Raw genomic sequence first — 11772 nt, 5'->3', positions numbered from 1 at the left:
AGCTTGACCCAATCTGCCTTAAGTTGGAGGCTGACCTGAAGGATGATCGGGATCAGGGGAAAGGCGTACAGGACAGCCAACTGCCAGTTGAGGTGGAAACCATCAGGCAGGGTGCCTGGACTGTGGTTCCCTTGAGAGCAGAACAGACATTTTGTGTCGTCTCCTGTAGCAAACACGTCAATCATTGGGATGCCCCATGCTGTGAAGATGACCTGGAGGATACTTGTATTCAGGGACCACTCATGACTAGAAAAAATACCTATTGAGATGGTCTGCAAGATGATTCTGAACCCCAGACAAATGAATGGCTTTAGGAGTAATGTTCTCCTTGATGCAGCACTGCCACAGTCTGATCGCCTTCAGGCAGAACAACTTGGCATGTGCTCCCCCTTCTTTGTTCACATAGTATGTTGCAGTGGTATTGTCAGTAAGTATGTAAACCACCGAGTCTCTAATATGGTCCCAAACAGCATGACATGCATTGTAGATGGCTTGAAGCTCTAGCAAGTTGATATAGAGTGAGGCCTTCTGCTCAGACCACAGCCCCTGAACTTTCAGTGATATCAGGTGGGCTCACCAACCCATCAGCGAGGCATTGGTAATAACCTACCTGGCTGGCCAGGGCTGGACAAAGAGAGCGCCTTGACAAACATTCTCTGGACTACAAGGAGTCCAGGACCAGTGGAGGAAGATGAACCAGTGTGTCTAGGGTGTAAAGAGTGGGATGGTAAATTATTCTGAGCCACATTTGAAGGGGGCAGAGGTTCCACCTTGCAAACTGAACCACCTGCGTACAAGCAGACATGTGGCCCAAGAGCCTCAGACACATTCAAACTGTTGTGGATGGCTGAGACTGCAGACAGAGGCAAAGGTGGCAAATTGTCTGAAAACGATTGTTTTGCAGAAATGCTTTTGATGTAGTGGAGTCTAACAGGGCCCCGATGAACTTGATTTTCTGAGTGGGAGCCAAGGTTGACTTCCCAATGTTTAGGATGAGACCCAGATGGACAAGCAAGAGCAGTGTGATGCCGACGTGAGCAAGAAAATGAGATGTGTTGCTCATGTCCATTCCATGTTAGGTGTGTGCACGGCTGCTGGAGACCTAACAGCTTGAGGCAGGTCTGCGGCTGTCATTATGGAGTAAGCTGTGACCATAAAAATAAGGTCTGACATGGTCTGGAAACAAGCCTCTGGGAGGAAGAAGGACTGAGTCAAGTTGAGCACCTCCCCGATTAATTTTATTCTCTGAACAGGGACCAGAGTTGACTTTTGCTCATTTATCAGCTGGCCCAGCTCTTGGAAGGTGGCATAAACCATACTGATGCTGTGTTGCAACTGTGCCTACGACTGACCCTTGACCAGCCAGTCATCAAGGTAGGGGTATATTTGCATGCCTCGACGCCTGAGGAAGGCTGCCATACATTTTGTTAAGATCCTCAGGGACACTGATAGGCCAAAGGGAAGGGCGCCAAATTGGAAATGGCAATGGTCCACTATGAAGCAGAGGAACCTTCTGTGGCTAGGGAAGATGGAGATATGAAAATATACGCCCTTTAAATCGAGGGTGGCATACCAGTCTCCTGGGTCCAGGGAGGGGATAATAGAGGCCTAAGAGACAATGTGAAATCTCAGATTCTTGAGATATTTGTTGAGGCCAGCATGGGCCAGAGTCACCCTTTGGCCTTCGTAATTAGAAAGTATCAGGAGTAAAACTCCTTCCACCTTTGATCTTGAGGAAGTTTCTCCACAGCTCCCATGCATAGAAAGAATTGAATTTCCTGGACCAGGAGTTGCTCATGGGAAGGGTTCCTGAAGAGGGATGAGGAAGGGAGGTGAGAGGGAAGGGTGGACAAAAAAAACAGGGTATACCCAATTGTTACTGCGTCGAGGACCCAACGGGTCAATGATATAGACGCCCATGCTAGGCCGAAAGGTGACAGATGGTTCCAAAATAAAAGGTCGGAGGAAATAGAAGCATTGAGTGGTACGGTAGCACACCTTCAAAAGACCTGTTTAGACCCCCCCCTGCAGGCAGTAGAATGAAGGAATGGGTGGCACAGTTTGTAAACCCTGCTCTTTCATTTATAGGGCTCATGTCTCAGCGGCCCTGAAAATCACAGGGGTTGCTGAAGCCCGAAGTGTTTCCTGGAGGCCAATGGAGCATACAGGCCCAAGGAGTAAAGAGTAGCCCTTGAGTCCTTTAGTCCATGAAGCCTGGTATCCATCTGCTCTGAGAAGAGAGAAGGTTGCTCAAATGGGAGGTCCTGGATGGACTGCTGGACCTCATGAGGAAGGCCAGAGGACTGAAGCCAGGAGCATCACCTCAGTGTGACTGCAGAGGCCACTGCCTGGGCCGCCTGGTCGCCAGTGTCCAGAGCCACCTGCAGGTAAGTTTTGGCGACACTTTGCCCTCCTTCAAGATGGCCAAGACTCTGCCTGGACTCCTGGGGCACGGAGTCCTTGAATTTGTTGAGAGAGTCCCACAGATTAAAATCGTGTCTACTGGTCGAATAAATCTTTCAACCGAGAAGGTCCAGTTTCTTGGTGCCCTCTTGTTTAGGGGTAACACTTGCCTGTTCCTCTCATTTGCTGCGGACACCACCAGTGAATCAGGGGAAGGTGAGAGAATAGTAGGTAGTGTGGCAAATGGCCAGCTTCACCCTAGTGGGTCTCACGCTTTCGCCTCTCGTTGTGGGCCAGAACGTCATCAGTTACCTCGTCTCCCCAGGAAGGGAGGGGAATGGTCCCCCCAGCGTGGCCCCGTGGGAAGAGGGGTAGAGACCCAGGCCCATCCGCTCCTCCAAGTCCCAGCCCAGGGGCTGGTACCGTATTCACAGCTGCAATATTATTCCCCTGGGCTAATTTCCCCCCCATCCTTTCAGCTCCTCGTGCTCTGCTTCCTCGTTGCCTGGGCTGGGCTTCCTTACTCAGGCCCCTGTGCCTGGGGAGTAACTCAGTCCTGCTTGAGCAAACTTCCCCCTCCTAAGCCCGGTACCTGTCTAAAAACTCCTCTTTGCTCCTCCATACAACATTGCACTCCGCCACCTCCACCCCATGCCCTGTCTGTCTGTAGCAGAGGGTTTTTAATCAGGCACCTGGCTGGACCTTAATTGGCCTCAGGTGCTCCTAACTGCCCTCTAATAATTCTGGCTAGTCTGCAGGGAACAAAGCCCTGAGCATTCTGGGGCTCACATTCCTCCCTTCTACTACTCTCCTACTGTCCTCTGCCCTTGCTATATCACAGTAGCCAAACTGTTTTGTGGGACACAGTACTTTTTCTCTGTCCTTTTTGATGTAGGGACCAGAGAGGAAGGTGTCTGCCGGACTAGGCCTATTACTGCCTCATTGATAGGCAGAACAATCTTGGCTGGAGCAGTTGCAGCCAAGATATCCATGAGGCTATGAGAGGTCTCCCTGAGCTCCTCTGCTTCTAAGCCCAGATTTGATGCCACCTGCTTTAGCAAGTTCTGGTGGGCTTTAAAGTTGTCCTGGGGTAGTAGATTACTGGGGTCCCACCACCGCCTCACCTGGGGAAGATGAAGAATAAGCTTGTACTGGGGGAGGAGCTCCCTCCTCCTCTTCAACTACATCCCATGGTGGCAATTCCTGCACCTCAGTAGCTGGGTTGGTACCAGAGTCGGGGCCCAATGCCGAGAGGGAGGGAGCGGTGCCCTTTCTTTCAGAACCCCAGACTACAAATGGTGCGAAGGAGGAACCTGCACCAGAGGGAATCCCAAGGGTTCCAATAGGGCTAATGCACTGGCAACTGGCCGGCAGCCCAACTACCCGCTGGAGGGCCAGTGCTGAACCCCTCTGGTGTCCTATTGCTTGCATCTCTGAGTTTCCCTCAGATCCTGAGGAGTCCTCTCCCTGTGACCACAGTGGTGCAATGCCAGCTTTCACCTCTGTCGGGTGCCAGAGTTCCAGGGACCGATGTCATGCCAGAGATTGGTATCATGCTGGAATCCGGTGTCGAGCCAGAGATTTGTGCTGAGTTGGGGATTGGTGCTGTGCCGGTGACAGGTGCTGTGCTGGGGATCAGCGCTGTGCTAGCATCTGGTGCCATGCCGGGGACTAGTGACAGGTCACTGACTGATAGCATGTTGGGGACTGGTGTCATGCCAGCGTTTGATAGCGTGCCTAGGATCAGAACACCAAAATCATCTGGGGCTTGCCCCTGGAAGTTTCCGTAGGCCTGGTGCTGGGTTGTTCCTTCCTGCCTGAGGAGACCATCAGCACCTGGTGTCCCGATAGAGTCGGGAGACCTGGCAGGGACAGCATGTCTCTGGTTGCCTGGAAGGCTTCTGGTGTTGATGGGACCGCTAGGCAGCAGGCCATGCCTGGAGTTGGCAGGGAGTCCTGCACCGAACTTGACACACTTGGCAGAGTTGACAGTGCCAACATAGGTCCCAGGGTAGCGTAATGGCCCAGTTAGGGTTGCACTCCCTCTGCCCACTTGTCCTTCCTCTGCTTTGTTTTCTGTGCTTCTTCCTTGGCACCAGTGATGGTGAATGGTGCAGGAAAGAGCTTGGTGTTGGTGGCACACTTCACACCAAGGCCAATCTGTTCTGAGTGGCTGGGCTCTGAGGCAGGTTGGAGGGTGGCTTCCATAAGGATAGCCTTTAGTCTTATATCCCACTCCTTCCTAGGGTTTGAAGCCCTGACAAACCTGGCATTTCTCCCTCCCGTGCGACTCCCCCAGGCATTTCAAGCACTTTCTCCTCAGAAGGCACAGGGTTTGAAACCCAGGGACTGGGAAATACCCGGCCTCAGGAATGATAAGCCCCCCAACAACTGGGACTTATACAACTAAACAAACTATGTACACTATTTTATACAACAAATATAACAACTGTATAAACTAAAATTAAGTAAAACCGAATAATCACTGTATAGAGCCTTGCCGAGAAAGAAGAGAGAGAGCATTCCAGCAACCGTCATGGAAAGGAAGAAGGAACTGACAGGGTGTAGGGCCGGCAATACCCCTTATACCAGCACATACACGCACGGCTCCAGAGCTGGCCCTATGGATACCACTAGGGGAAAAATCTTCAGCAGTTGTGAATGCACCTTGCACACACCTAACATAAAGTGGACATGAGCAAGCATTCGAAGAAGAACTTTCTTTCTGGATCTGCCCCTCAGCAACCAGTCGTCCAGATACAGGAAGATGTGAATTCCCTTCTTCCTAATTTATGTTGTAACAACGACCATGCATTTGGTAAAAACTGGGGGGCAGAAGAGAGGATGAATGGAAGCACTGTGTACTGAAAGTGGTGCTATTCCACGACACACTGAAGAAACTTCCATATGACGATTTTGCCAAGCCACCGAAAGTAGGCATACTGAAAGTCCAGAGCAGCAAACCAGTTGTTCTGAGACAATTCACAGAGAATAGTCAATAGAGTGACCATTTGGAACCTCATGTACCTGACAAATTTGTTGAGGCAGTGAAGTTTGAGGATGGGAATTACCCCTCCCTAGGATCTGGGTACCGGAAAGTACAAGAAGCTGTGACCTGGTGTTCCGGTGAAAATATCTCCACTGCTCCCAAAGCCAATAGAGACCACACCTGCTCAAAGAGCAGTATCTTGTGAGAGCGGTCCCTGAAGAAGTTTGGGGAGGAGGTGGGAGAGCAACTGGACTGCATAACTCAGTCTGACGGTGCCTAAGACCCAATTGTCTGTGGTGATTGATCCCCAAGCATTGTGAAAGTGAGACAGCCTGTCCCCAAATGTGGGAGGGAACAGCAATGACTGGAACAGTGCTCTGGCCAAGGAGTCAAAATGAGCACTCGGAGGGCACCAGGGGAGGGTGTGTAGACTGGCTGAACCCCAAACCCGACTGTTTCCTCCTGTGGGATTTATGCCCCTTTCTGGGGCAGTCCTACTATCTTGGAGGAGACAAAGGTTGGCCAAATGTGTGTTGTGGATGATATTGCTGCTATTGTTGCTGCTGCTGAATGCTGTAGTGATGCCTCTGCACCACTGGCATGTACATTCCCAAGAACCGCAGGGTAACCCTGGAGTCCTTGAAGGAGTGCAAAATTTCATAAGTCTTGTCTCAGAACAGCATTTGGCCATTCAAGGGCAAATCCTCAAAGGCTTGCTGGACATCAGAGTCAATGCCTGAATTTTGCAGTCAGGAATCCCTCCTCATGACAGCTTAGGCCATTATGCACTGACCAAGGTATCCATGAGGTCTAGCATGGACTGGAAGGACATCTTAGCCACCAGGCAGCTCTTAGTTACAAATGCCCAAAATTCCTCTCACGAGGTCTCAGGCAGCTGGTCTGCAAACTTTGACATAGCTGTCCACCTAACAAAATTGTACGTGGGAAGCAAGGCTGCCCATGAGGTCGTTTAGAATCCCCATCCTTGAGGGAGGACGTAAACCTGTCCTTCTGGGATCTGTCGTTCACCACAGTTAAAACTAGAGAATTTGGAACCAGATGGAAGTAAAACCCTTCAAATACCTGCATGGAAATGAAACAGCACTTTTCCATGTGCTTAGCCCCAGGTGATACTGAAGCCAGCATGCTCCAGTGGGCTTTGGCCAGTTCAAGGAGCCCATCCTTGATAGGAAGGGTGACTCTCCCAAGAACAGACGACTGTAGAATATCTACTAATTTGTAGGTGTTCTCTTGCTAGAGTTCTGTTTGGATACTGAGAGAAGCAGCTACATGACACAAAAGGTCTTGGTACACCCTAAAATCCACTACCAAAGGGAGGGATGAACCAGGCAGCATGGAATCGTCCAGATACAAAGACAAGGCCCTTAAATATGCTAAAGCTGGATCCTATTCCCGGGACAACAAACCCAGATGGGACAACTCTGGAGGCTCCACAGGGAGAAGGACTGCTGGTGCCTGAGCTTGTGGTGGATCAACAATCACCACCACAGACCTGGCTGGTGATCTTGCCTTTGAGCAAGATGAAGAGCAGGACTTCCACTCCCAGGAGCGCTTTATGGATTCCATGGAGGCCACTGACATGAGTGTCATGCTGGCCAGATGAGGGAGGCATTTATTATATTATTTAACATCAGTGTGTCAAAATCATAATAATTCATGTGAGATATGCCATGTTAGGTACTGTTAGAAAGGATATAATGTGCTAAGTAAGATGATAATGTTTATGTTCATGTGCTTTATGTGTAATGAAAGTTATGGATATGGTTGATATATCTGTATTTCAAATTGTACTGTGGCTGGACGACACCCCAGACAGGATAGCTGCAGCATTAGCCTGCTTAATGGCCCATTAAGAAATTCACAGGTACAGGGGGTCCAGGGGGAGAAGCCAGGGATATACCTGATGAATCACCAGGACTTACTCATGTGACTCTGGACTCCATTTTATTCCTGTAAAATTCCACAAGCAGCATGGAAAAAGCCAAAGGACATAAAAGGCAGCTATATGACATCCATTTTGTCTTCAGTCTTCAGCCTACCTATGGATCAACTCATCTACAACTGAACTGAAGCTGTGAAACAAATGACTGAGACCCATCCAGGTACTGGATGTACACCAAGGGATTATACAAGCCTGCAAACGCCACAATTCTTCTAGAAACTGTTGTAACAGGTTAAAATCACCGCATTGTGTGTGTGCCCCGAGTCCATGTTGAGAAAGGGACATAGAAAAAAATTTATTGAAGATTGTTCATTATATTTCAAGGTTTTGTAACCATCTGTTCTTATAATTGTTCCTAGTCTTTTTTTGTAGGAGATAAGGAGAAGTTGTTGGCCTCTGTCGCTGCACCAATTCTGCCATGACCACCCCTCGCCCCACCCTACCCATTCAGTGCTAACAGTCAACCCACGACCTGATCTTATTAGGGTATGCCTATGTGATCAGCCATGCCTTCGGCTCCCACCTCATATATGGGAAATGAAACTGACCATGGGAAACGAAACTTAACAGCAACCAGGAAACGAAACTTATTGCAAGTGTCCCCCGGCCAATCTGGTGCTGGCACGAAGCCCATAGCCCCATCCCTTGCTGCATTTCTGACCAATCAGTTAACCATTCACGTCCCATTTAGCCCATAAAAAGGGGTCTTTCCCAAGCCCCCGCTGAGAGCCTTCCCGAACTACCAGCCTGATAACCTGGTCTGGACTCTCCCGCTCCCGTGTCTCCCCCGAGCGCGAATCGTTTGTTAGCCGGCCGAGTTCGAGTTTTTTGCTGTGTCCCTTTCTAGTCTGGGTGGTAAGGAGTTAATTATCAGCCTGTGTTCTTTAGCTAGCTGACTGTAAGATTCCTTCGTATCAGTCTGTGACTCGCAGTTAACTGTCTGCTGTCTCTTTAAAATTAGTCTGTGTCTTCCAGTTATCTGTCTGTTTAGCATTCCATCATATTAGCTTGGGTATTGTAGTTAATTGTTTGTTTAAATGTGTATAAATAGTTAAAATCCTATATTATTTCTGTTGTCTTATAATAAAATCCAGTTAATTACTAACCGACTCATTATTAACTCTCGGGGATCATTAACCTTTCGGAACAGCCTCGAGAATGGACAAAGATGTACAAGTTGTAAACCCCATGGGAGAGGAGCTCAGAGGCAGCAAAAACCCTGACCAAAAGTAACCAGTTGAACTTGAAATAGGGGTAACTTGCGAGCACAGCAGTTCCTAGGCCCAAATTTGGAAGTTTGCAGTTGCTGCAACTTTTATTTGGTGAGTTATACCTGGTCAAGGATAAACTTCTGGCCTGGGGACCTCCCCAAGGAGGGACTGACAAAGTGACATAGGAATACCCATAATTGGTTTGACGGACGTATAGGCTGGAGTGGAGATAAAAGGGTTGTCAGACAAAGCAAAAATTAGAGAGCCTTGTCGTGAAGACCACTGAACCTCCCCATGGGGCACACCTGAATTGTGCCTGCAAGAGGGTCTGATCAGCTCTCTGGCTTCTCTCCAGCTCTCGTTGCCTACATTACCTCAGAATAGTTAGGTAACTGAGCTGATAACCCGTTGGGACTTGTCCTGTGAATGAAAATACCCTGGGTGTGAATACAATAGAGGTTCTACCCGGATGAAAATACACTGGGCGTGAATATGATAGAGGTTCCGTCTGAAGGAAAATACCCTAGGTGCGGATACGATAGAGATCCCACCTGCATGAAAAAATAGAGCTCTAAATAGAAAGACCAGGTCATGAAACATTTGTTATCTTTGCTGCAGCTGAGTTCATCTCTACATGTGGTGAGTAGTGAATGTGAATGTAAAACTAGCAATAATTCTATTTGTATTCCAGGAATGATTGTGATGGTAATTGTTGGAATAACTGCTTTTTGTATGTGCTTTATAATTGTTAGTTGTTTTTTTTTAGTTTTATATGTGTTTTGAGAGTTTGCAATAGAATAAGGGAACAAGATTTGTGGTAAAACAAATTGCTTACGTTACTAGTTGTTGTATTAGTAAGTTTGTGTCTAATATTTAATCATTGTAATCAATTTTTGTTGTTTGTAGTTATATATAAAGTAAATCAGTAAGAGAAAAGTTTGATTCAAGTAGTTGTATTAGTAAGTTGTTAAATAAAGTCTATTAAGTGGTTAAGAATTTAATTGAGTTTGCCAAATTTTTCCAAGAAGTTTGCCAACTTTTTCTAAGTTAGCGTTTTCACACTCGGTCTTAAAAGGGGATATATACGAACCGCCTTAGTGCCTCAAAGCACCCTTCAAACTGCTCCCATAATTTGGGGGGCCATTTGTCCCTGGTAATCTTATCAAAACACGGCACTTAGGCACCTCAGAAACCTGATATATATGGACTTTCAAATCATTTGTATGTATCTGATTGTTTTAATCCTTTAACATTTCTCTTATAGTTTTGTTTCTTTCTTTTTATAATAAACCTTTAATTTTAGTTACTAAAGCATTGGCTGGTAGCTTGGTATTTTGGGAAAGATCTAAACTTATATTGATCTCGTACTGTGGCTGACCCTTTGAGGTCAGGAGAAACCTTTTTGGTAAAGAGCATAGAGTTTTAAATAACTGGTCTCTTTACTGGGCCTAGTGGCCGATTGGGAGCAAGAGACTGGAATGCAGTAAAGGGGACTGTGTGTATTTTTGTTCTGGGGAATCAGAAGCACTGGGGAATCAGAAGCACTGTTTGTGGCTGGTTGTGAAGTCTGACTTCAGTGTCACCCACCAGTGTTGGGAGAATCTGCTCTCCTTTTACAGCCTGCCCTGACTTTGGCATTTTCAGGTGGCTACCCTAGGCATGGACAGGTCACAATGAGTAAGACATTGGTGGCCAGTAGATGCCAGGCTGAGTTTCCATCCTGACTACGAGATGAGTGCCAATCCTGGTACCTGTAATGGTCCCTCAAAGGCCCCTGATGCTGCTCAGGCGATGGAGAGCAGGAGGATCATGACCCCAACTCAGACGCTGTGGAGCCTCAGGATCTGAGGGATAAGGGCAAACCAAGATTAGAGGGAGGGAGTGAGTAACAGGTCTGACTTGTCCACTGCCCAGAATGAGGCAGGAAGTGGTGAAGAAGCGGCATCGATCCCAAAGTCAGCAAGGTACCAGAGTGTCTGATGGTACTGTTGTTAAAGGTGGTGAAAGCCACCATAACAACATTGGTGGTACTGATTACAATGATGTCAAGGAAATTCCTAGTACCAGCCCTGCTTCCACAACCTGTGGAAGGGAACATTGGGGGTGGTTCCAACAGACCTGAGGATTCACCAGCTGGTTCAGTCAACGGAACGATAGATGGTGCTATTCCATGCGTTATCATCAACTCTGTGCTGGTCCAAGCTTTTCTTCAAGGAGGCAGAAGAGTCCCACTGAGACCTGGAATGGTCTTGATAGGTCATATTCAACCATTTCCTTGGGACAGTCAATGGGGAAAGGCTTTTCTGTTTCTTTGGAGAGACACCTGGTCTGGAACGCGAAGGAGCAATACTCTCTGACCTGATGAAGGCCTTGGTGCCAAAGCCGGCCACATGGCCTGTTCGAGCAGGTGCTGATTCAGGCAAAGGCCCCAAGTTACTTAAGCCAATTTCTTGAATGATCTTCAAATCACACAACACTCTAACATGGGACTTACTGAGATGCAGCAACCAATGAGTGTGGGGATTGCTGTGGAGATTGCTCCCCCACATGAAGGGCAACATTTAAACGCTGGTGAGGGCAACACTGAGGTAAATTAAACTAATACAACTAACACTATTCTAACTAACACTCAGGGTACTACTTACTATATACAACAAGAGAAAACTAAACTAGTTGAGGGATTGTGAGGTTAAGACCACACAGAGTTCCAACACCAGCCATTGGCAGTAAGAAAGAACCGAGGGAGAACTGAGGTGACACTACCTCATGTATCTAGGGGAGGGGCTACGGCCACGAGGCATGAATGCCCTCCCCTTTACAGGTACTGTGAAGCAAATTTCTCTGGCTCTGATGCGCTGGGCATGCATACATCTAAATGGAATGCATGGCTGCATCTACTTGAAGAAGAATCCGCATTGCCTAGTACTTTCAAAACTAGGCTGGACAAGAAACTAGAAAATGTACAGTAAGGAACAATTCTGCAATGACAGAGAGAGGTATTATACAAACTTTTTTCACCCCCATTTCTTACTTTTGTGATTTCTGACAGTTTTTTCACATCTTCCATCTTTTCTATGGTTCTTTGTATATTTGAGCATTTGTGTTTTTAGCAAGATCATAAAATTGATTAATAACATCTTTATGAGCTGACTTTATAAGTGGATAAACTAACTACTTTTAAAAAATCTGTCTGTTTCTACCTGTTT

Source organism: Emydura macquarii, unplaced genomic scaffold, assembly GCF_026122565.2.
Source record: "Emydura macquarii macquarii isolate MOO-44397 ecotype Brisbane River unplaced genomic scaffold, CSIRO-AGI_Emac_v2 contig_1353, whole genome shotgun sequence".
Lineage (NCBI taxonomy): Eukaryota > Metazoa > Chordata > Testudines > Chelidae > Emydura > Emydura macquarii.
This window is presented reverse-complemented; position numbering follows the sequence as displayed.